General features: G+C 36.2%; 1 long non-coding RNA gene across 1 annotated transcript; it reads left to right on the top strand.

The window, feature by feature from the left end:
* The first annotated feature begins 812 nt into the window (after positions 1 to 812).
* LOC129279166 (uncharacterized) lies at positions 813 to 4,378 on the top strand. Its single transcript, XR_008586310.2, has 3 exons — positions 813 to 1,729; positions 3,120 to 3,236; positions 3,955 to 4,378. It is a non-coding gene; the product is annotated as an uncharacterized LOC129279166 (long non-coding RNA).
* The last annotated feature ends 4,914 nt before the right edge of the window (positions 4,379 to 9,292 follow it).

The following is a 9,292-nucleotide window of genomic DNA, read 5'->3' as shown; positions in this document are numbered from 1 at the left end:
TTTATTATATTGCCTGTAAAGTGAAAAGTATTCTTTCTTTTATTCAAGCAGATTGTGTTAGCATGTATACATGAATTTTTCTGTATGAAAAAGGAAAAAAAATTACCTTAGTATGTTTTGCAATTAAATAAGCTGAATACAAACTGATTTTGTTATGCTACTATTATGAAAAAGCTTGTTTCATAAATAGAGGGAGGATATGTCATTTTTCTTATTAGTTTACCAATTATGATAAATATATTGAATTCTAATCATTTTTTTTATTGGGGGTGGGGGTAAACCAAAAAGGCCAATATGTAGCGAATGATCATGTGAATATTTTTAAGATGTTTACTCACATGATGATGTATAAACAAAATCAAATATATTATATGGGTGCTCTTGGATGAAGATTACTCGGACCAATTAGCCCAACGATCTGGCGTGCCTCCATTCTTTACAGGTTTGCGTGTTTGTATCAAAATCTTGGTTCCAGTGACTTTGATCCTGGTTGACAGGTTATTGTTCTTACGAATGTTGTATGCAATTGCTGCCAATCTTCCTCTTTCTCTTTTCATGCTGGGAGGCAAATCCGTACGGATGGAAACCCGACTAAAAGGCGACGGAGGGTCCGATGCACTGATGCCAGGGGGGTCCATTGACCCCCCCTCAAGAAAAAAAAATAAATGAATAAATGAATGTAAAAAATTGAAAATAAATGAATAGAATAAATTTAAAAAACAGGCAAAATATATATATATTACCGGTATATATAAAATCTATAGAGAGGGGGGGGTGGGGTGGAATCTAGATCTAATAATAGTGTGTGCATTAGAAATTCACATTGCGTTGATGATGGACACAATTTATGTGCTGGAAATGACTGCATTTGTCAGGCCTCGGAGCCGAGACATCAAGACAGAGCGACCGAGGCCGAGACATAAGGCTTCAAGGCCGAGGACGCAAATTCTGGTCCCGAGGCCGTCCTCGGTACACAACACTGATAGCTATAGAATCAGCATGCTCTCTATACCCTACAAGATTGATAACAAAGACATATGTGTTTCAACAAGAAATAATTGGTCAACGTATATCTGAATGGGGTATTGTACAGTACTATTGATCAACCAATGATACGAGTTGTATTCTGAGATTTAAATCCATGTTCCTCTTTGACCAATGTTGTCAAATAAAAACCTTGCTTTGAGCATAACATCCTCAAGGTGGTCTGAAATTCTATTAGAAGAAGGTACATGTACTCTTCTGTGGAAGTTCATTTTATGCTTTGACTGCTATATCTACAAGTTTTATTATCAATATACTAGTGTTCTGAAGTTGATGTGTTAATAATCAAATGTTTTAATGTTTATTCTACTTAAAACATAATAGATGGCAGCAGGAGCAAATGTTGGTCGTGATGAGGCGTATACCACCATCAACAATGCTGCAATTGCAGTCACCACCACCACTGCTGCCACCACCATCAGTGCTACTAATGCCACCACCACCAAGTCTGCTTCTGCCACTGCCATCACCATTGCCACCGCCACTACCAAGACCACTCCTGACACAAAGCCCCCAAGTCCTCAACTGACCAGATATTGCAGCTGGAGAAGGATAGACCAGGAACTTCAAAGCCAGGGCTGCCGGTCTCCTACAATAAGAAAAATGCCAAGGGCCCATCTAATGAACTTGTTGCAGAATATTTGGCCACAGTTGTAGAAAAGCAGAGACTAACATGCAGCCACAGGTAAAAATCAATGTCAGATATGATGGATAGTCTTTGAAATATGGGTTGCAGAATGAATATCAGTAAAACCCATCATGATGTGCAATCTGATTTAACCCTAAAAAGGCGGTGGGGGGGGGGCTCAAAAATTTTCGCGATAAATCCACAACGTGAAAGATGGTGCCGCGTCATTATATGCCTTTATTTTAAAGATTCATGAGTTTTCAGACAAAATTTGTGACACATGGGTACCCGGTTCTGTAATTACGCAACGTTGTGTAAGTACATGTCAGAATTACTTTAAAATGTGATTTCATGAACAAATCCAATGCAAATTCTGTTTCTAGCCCAAATTCATAATTGTATCATACCGGTAATTTTTATTTTTACTGATTAAAATCAATTACTTTCAAGTTGCTTATGATCAGAAAATTTTGTCAACAATATCAAAAAAAAAGTATAAAAAAAAAACAAAGAAATACTTCAGAAAAAAAAAATACAGATGAATGGAATTTGATATCATTTAACGTTTATGTGTCTAAACAAAAAAAAAACACTTCAAGGGCTTTGTTTATAGATTTCCAGCCAAATTCTAATTTCATGCATGAATAAGTAAAATTTATTAATTACAAATAAATTTGAATAATTTTAGAACGATCAAATATACAATTTTTTCATCTGTGACAGGCATGTTGCATTTTTTCACAAATGCGCAATTAACGGTCAAGATCTTGAGGGCCCCCACCCCCCCTATCTTTCCTGCCTCCAAAATACCCTGGCAGTCTTATTAGGGTTAGATTAGGTTTACATTAAAATATAAAATCCTTACAATGGATTTCAGTGGCGTAATGAGCCAAATATTTTGAGAGGGCTAAATATGGCGGATGGAACAAAAGTTCTCCAAAGATGCAAGAGAGCGAAGGGAGTGAGCAAAATTGTTGAACTTTTAAATACAGAAATCAAATTTTTAGAAAGATTTTGACGTAATCAGAAAATAATAGACTATTTCACCCTTTCCCATTCCCTTTTTTTTTTGTTGGTCATGAAACATTGCGGGGGGGGGGCATTGCCCCCTCATCTATACACCAGTGATGGATTTAATACTTTTTGCATGTACGATGACAACGCTCTCTCTCTCTCCCTCACTACGTGTACATGTGTGTGCAAGATAAATTATGAGGAACAATTGCATAGCATATGAAGTGATGTTTCTCAACCAGAGATTCCTTATATATTATCTATTGTTGCATGTTTGCATTTTTGTTCATCATATTAACCCATCTTGATCCCTTTACCCCTCCCCCCCCCCCCCATGATAAAAACTTTCTTTTGATATACATGCAATGTATACATGTGAGAAAAAAAAGTGCCAAACATTTTTTGAAAATTTCAATTTAATTTATTCCTTCAGGTGAGGCTTTGTCCACATTTCCAGATAGACACAAGATAGTATCAGAAAGCCATGCCAAAATCAATGACTGAAGGGTTTGGAGAGCCATACAAAGAGCCTAGAAATGTGATTTCACCTGTAAGTTAAACACTCTTGATTATAATTCTGATTCACTTTGGCATAGGAAGTATGTCACATGATAACAATTTGAATGATTTTTGTCTTCTTGATTTGCTCTTCGTCAAGAATCCAGTCCATATTTTAGAATTAAACTCTAAGTTCAAGGTGTTAAATTGATATATATTTCTTTTACAGCTGCAAAAACGACAAACCAATATCAATCATTGGTAGATAATGTGACTTGCTTTCTCTTGCCAAAGTGGTACATGAATATTCTGCATTTCTATAATTATTGACCCCCACCACTACCACCTAAGATGCAACATGTCAAATTACTGCAAAGACATAGATGCTAGTTATTCACTTCATCATATTTTTAATTATTAATTTGTCAGTAAAGGAGTAATAGGACTCAGGTAGATTACCCGAGTAGCTCACATAATTTTGTTTTACTGGTAGACCCTTTACATTCATTTGTTGAATTGAGTTGATGCAAAATCAACTGAATGTAATGAGTACAAAAGCCTGTTAATAAACCTTACTAGGTGAGGCTATTCTGGTAGATCATCCCGGGGGGCGCCTGAGGATCTTGTCCATTTGGAGAAATCTTGCAAAGTATCGAAAGATGCCTCCACCCCCCCCCCCCCCCAGTCTATTAAGGGTTAACAATGAAAATGAAATTAGGAATAACTTTGGTATCTTGCTTATATGCATTATAAATTAATTTCTATTTCAGGTACTTCAATCACATGAACAGCAGCAGGAGCAAAAACAGCAGCAACCACACAGGAGATGTAACGACAGCATTGACCAACAGCAACAACAACAGCAGCATAAACAATTTCTGCAGGAGGTGCAAAAACCACACCGGCAACCTCAACAACATCAAGATGTCCAACAACCACTCCGGGAACATTAACAGCAACCACAACTTCAGCAAGAGTTTCAACAAGCACATCAGCAAAAACCAACAGCACTTATGAAATGAATTTAATTGAAACTCAAAAGCCAATGAGGAAACATCTTTTACAAAATGAGACATCATTTGTTCATTCTTTTACAGGATAAAGGAAAGCTTTTTTGAAAGTGTAAATTTGCAGGAACACAATGTATGTTCCCTCTGTATCTATTTATTGAAATAAATTTGACTTTAAAAAGAATGAATGATGATTCAATAAAGATCTACTTTTTATTTGTCAATGAGTAAAAATACATGTATTTTCTATTTAGAATGACAAAAAGCAATTTATCAAATCAAAATCATCAAAAAATTGACCAATATGGCTCTTAGGCCCTCAAAATTGTTGGTATTTTGATGAAAAAGCTGTTTCTGCGGCAATATTTGACACAGCTCAAATAGCTGCGTCAAATTTGCCGCAGAAATTGTCATTTGCCGCAGCTCCTTGAGCTGCGTCAAATATTGCCGCTGAAATTGTCATTTGCCGCAGAAAGTATCTGCGGCAAAGTTTTATGAAACGGAAACTTGACGCTGTTTTAAGATTTGCCGCAGAAACACAGATTTGCCGCAGAAAATGGGAGTTGCCGCTGCGGCAAATGTTTTATGAAACGGGCCCCAGATGTATTTGTTAGACTAGTTTCTATGTCAGAAATGACCTTTTTTGTTGCTTCCATTTCAGTTTTCAAATTCGTTATCTCAGTAACAACCGTATCAAGTTTGGTATTTACCTGAGAGGTGAAGCTGGTATTCCTGGTAAACATGTCTCTAATGTCGCTCATGAATGCCATTAATTCCGTACGGTACCGCGTTGGGGGTCGGCGGTCCATTTACATCGTGCACCGTACTGGTGCTGGACGTGCGGGAGGTATCGGCGAAATTGGCGCCAGCCATGGCACCCTGAGGCAACGTGGCGTCATCCCGGGGGGGGGGGGGGCACTTCCATTGACAAGTGGATACCATGCGCGACCATGCGGTCTCGAAAAGCACCCTAAACACGTATTTTCCATATTCTGAAAATACACCCCTTAACACGTATTGGCGTGTGAAACCCTACCCTTAACAAGTACTGGAAACAAAACGATACTCTTGGCAAGTATTCCCTGAAATGAACCCCTAAACAAGTACAGGAATATTTAGTCACGGGTCCTTCGGTCGTTGGTTTTACCTTTTAATACACATCATTTGGTTATATACGACCCCACCTTCCACACCTCGTGCAAATCGGACTCTAAACACGTAGTATTGAGGCAAAAAGGACATCCTTTATAAAACATTTTAATTTTGTTTTATCATCCCCTCAAATTTGACCCTAAACACGTAGCTTTCCTAGCGAAATAGATACCTTTTTTTTATTATTTTTGTGTTTTTGACACCCTTATCAAGTTACGTACGTAACGTGCCCTATCTTGAAAAAGACATCCTTTTTACGTGTTTTTTGGTCGCGCATGGTATCCACTCGTCAATGTTAGTGGCCCCCCCCCCCCCCCCCCCCGTGGGCGTCATGCGTATCGTGGCTTGCGATTCCAATTTTTTTCTGACCAGTTTCCCTCCTTTTAGATCCAGTATTGTTGGCTTTTTTACCTGAGACTTGCCCCCGTAGATTGTACTCTTTCTGTCTAACGTCCATTTTGGCAATATTTGATCCAAGTAGGCATGTAATTTTCCACCAAAATATAGTATGTTTTCAGGAGCTCACTCAAGAGTGCTACCGCTCTGTCGACATTCCTGTTGTATAGAATTAGTACGTGTATGTTTTTTTTTTATTCAAGTTGGTTCACTTTTATATTGTTCCTGTCGCCATTTATTTGGTCCTTTAGATATAAAAAAAAAAAGGTTATAGTTATAATGTTTCTTTTGGCACAATTTTGGTCTTCCCTAGAATCTTAAGAATAACATGGCAATACAATATATAGCTGAAGACCAAAATATAGATGAAATAAAATTATTGGTGAGAAACAAGTCAATAGTCCAACAGTCTGTTTGTTGACAAGTATCACGATGCATTCGCAAACACCCCAACATATAGCTGCAGGAACACCTTTGGTCTACCTTCATTTTGTATAATGCCATTCCGTCCATCAACATTTCGTCTAACAACCATTTGGTCCAATAATCACTTTGTCTAATCACCCGTTCGTTAATGACCATTTTGTCTAGTAAATAGTTGGTCTAATACCCATTTTCTTTTCATTCATTTAGTCCAGTTAACACTTATCCAATAAGACCAAATGGTTTATGGACTAAATGGCTATTGGACCAACTGGTTACAAGACGAAATGGTGAGTGGACGAAATGGCAACTAGACCATGTGGATAGTGGACGAACTGATGGTAGGCCAAATGATAGGAGACGAGTTGTTAATAAGATGAACTGGCATTGGACCAATTGGCAATAAACCGGTAGAACTGTAAGGCAGTTGATGCGGGGTGTGATAATCGTTGATATGTGGTCTTTTTCTCGAAGGTGTTTGGTTTGACGGTGGATGTAGGACCATTTTTTTTTTGCTTGTCAAAAAATATTGGTGGTCCCCCCTAAAATTTTGGTTGATAACTTTTTTTTGTCAATTTTGTTTCCTGCGTCCCCCCCCCCCTAAAATTTTGATTGATAACCTTTTTTTTTTTTTTGCAATGTGTAGGACTCGGATTAATGGGTGTGTATATATACTGCCTGTTTGCAAGTGGATGTGTGTTTATTTTGTGTTGATACAGTTAGTTTCTGTTGCTGTGATAAATTGTAGCGTTCTCACAGCAATAACTAAGACTTCGACATGTTTATTACCATATGTAGAAATCCCGGGGACGTATTTCCCCTTGTTTATTTTCAGGAGAATCCCCCCCCCCCCCCTGACCCCCAAATTTTAAAGCTTAAAGGGGCAATCCGGGCTGAAAATAATCATATCTAAATAAATAGAGTAAACTTAACCACGCGAAATGCTGACAATTTCATCCAAATCCAAAATCAGATTAAATTTATTGAATTTTAATGCTTATAGGACAAGTCCATCCCAACAAAAATTTGATTTGAATAAAAAGAGAACAATCCAACAAGCGTTACACTGAAAATTTCGTCAAAATCGGATGTAAAATAAGAAAGTTATGACATCTTTAAGTTTCGCTTAATTTCATAAAACAGTTCTATTCACATCCTGGTCGGTATGCAAACGATGGGACTGATGACGTCACAATTTTTTTTGTGATTTATTAATATGAAATATTATTATGAAATATTCTTATTTTCTCCCTGTTGTTGTTGTTATTCCTCCCTGGACGTGTGTATTACCACTGTTTTAACATTTTATGGTTCAGTCATCCAAGTTGGTCCTAATTGTCAAATCTGTAAAAATTGAAATATTGTATAATTCAAACAATAAAAAACCAAATAAATATTGAGTGAGGGACGTCATCGACTCTTTCATTTGCATGTCATTGAGTTGAGCATATAACTGTTTTGTGAAAAATAAGCGAAGCTCTAAACTGTTACTTTCTGATTTCACATCCGATTTTGATGAAATTAATTTCATCGTTATGCTCGTTTGATTTTTCTCTATTAATTCTCTATTAATTAAAATTAGCATTATTCTGAGGTGGACTTGAGCTTTAGTAATATTTTGTGAAAACAGTTATAATAATAATGTGACTTGCAAAGCGCAAAATCCACTCTGTAGAGTGCTTAATGCGCATAAAGAGCTAAGAGTTATGCACATTAATAATTAGTCATTAGATGGAATGTTGATGTCACATCCCAACTTTCCTTTTTCTTATCTTATTACATGAAATCATAATTATTTCATGAATGTATGATATATGTCTCCCTTATAGAAAAAAAATAAGTTACACAGTGAGTACATGTATCTAGTGCGCTAAATCAGTTTGTCAATTCATTTTTTTTAAGTTCCTAATGGACAAAATTTGAAAAATCATAATTCATATAATGAAATACAACAGAATAAGTGGTAATAATATGACACCATCAGTCTGGTCATTGAATATTTATGAAAACGTGCATTCCTGTAAAACTATTTCACCGGAATGATGCAAATCTTTGAAATGCCATAACATGAAAAGGAGTGAATCTTTATTGACTGTATTATGATACATGATTTGAGAAAGTGGGCATTATTCTACCTCAATTTTTTAAAACCAAAATTAAGATTTTTAATGATTCAGAATAAAACACCACCACAACAAATGATGTTCATTCACCCGAAATCAACGATTCATGTAGATTGGACAATTTTATGGCAAGTGAGGTCATGTCACCGTCCAAGAGGATTAAATGACGCTTAAACATCCTCTATTTAAGTCGAACAATAATCCTCGCGCTTTGATTTGAACACTCGGTGACACGCACTTTCCATGACAAAGTACTTAAATCTATCCACATTTTAGGTCTGGATATAAAATAAACTACAGCTCGCCCTTGTTATATTATCATGCTCTTCCCGAATTCCTATTAAAAACAGCCCTTAAAATTTTCAGGTCTGAATATAACAAATTTTCAGCTCGCGCTTCGCGCTCGAAATACCCGATTCGTGAAATGCTATGCTCTTCATGAATTCCTACAAGCAGTTCATAAAATGTGTCCATTTTCAGTTCTTAATATGAAAAAAAAATCCTGCTCACGCTCGCAATATTTGAAGAGTGAAAAACGATCTGTTTATGGTACAATACTTAGAAGCGTGCTTAGAATTATTCTGTTTTTAGGTCTCGATTTGAAAAAAAAACCGGAAATTTATATTATTGTTATTATTATTATATATTATTATTACTATCATTGTTGTTGTTTTTATTATTATCATCATCATTATCATTAATATTATTAGTATTATAATAATAATATTTATTATTATTATCATTATTATTATTTTTATATCCTCATCATCCAATTTCTAAATTTCATTCGGTGCCTAAAACGTTCCAATTCCTGGTCAATAAATGTCCCCCCCCCCCCATAAAAAAAAATAGCTCGCCTTAATTATTTAATGAGGTTAGACGTTGCAAGATTACAAAAAGCTAGTAGGCCTACTGATTTCCAGATATGAATACAAACATAAAATTCAGCTCACGCTTTAATTGCGCTCGCATCATCGAGACACGTATGTTCTTCTTAAATTCCT

This window comes from Lytechinus pictus, chromosome 17 (assembly GCF_037042905.1).
Source record: "Lytechinus pictus isolate F3 Inbred chromosome 17, Lp3.0, whole genome shotgun sequence".
NCBI lineage: Eukaryota > Metazoa > Echinodermata > Echinoidea > Temnopleuroida > Toxopneustidae > Lytechinus > Lytechinus pictus.
This window is presented reverse-complemented; position numbering and strand designations above follow the sequence as displayed.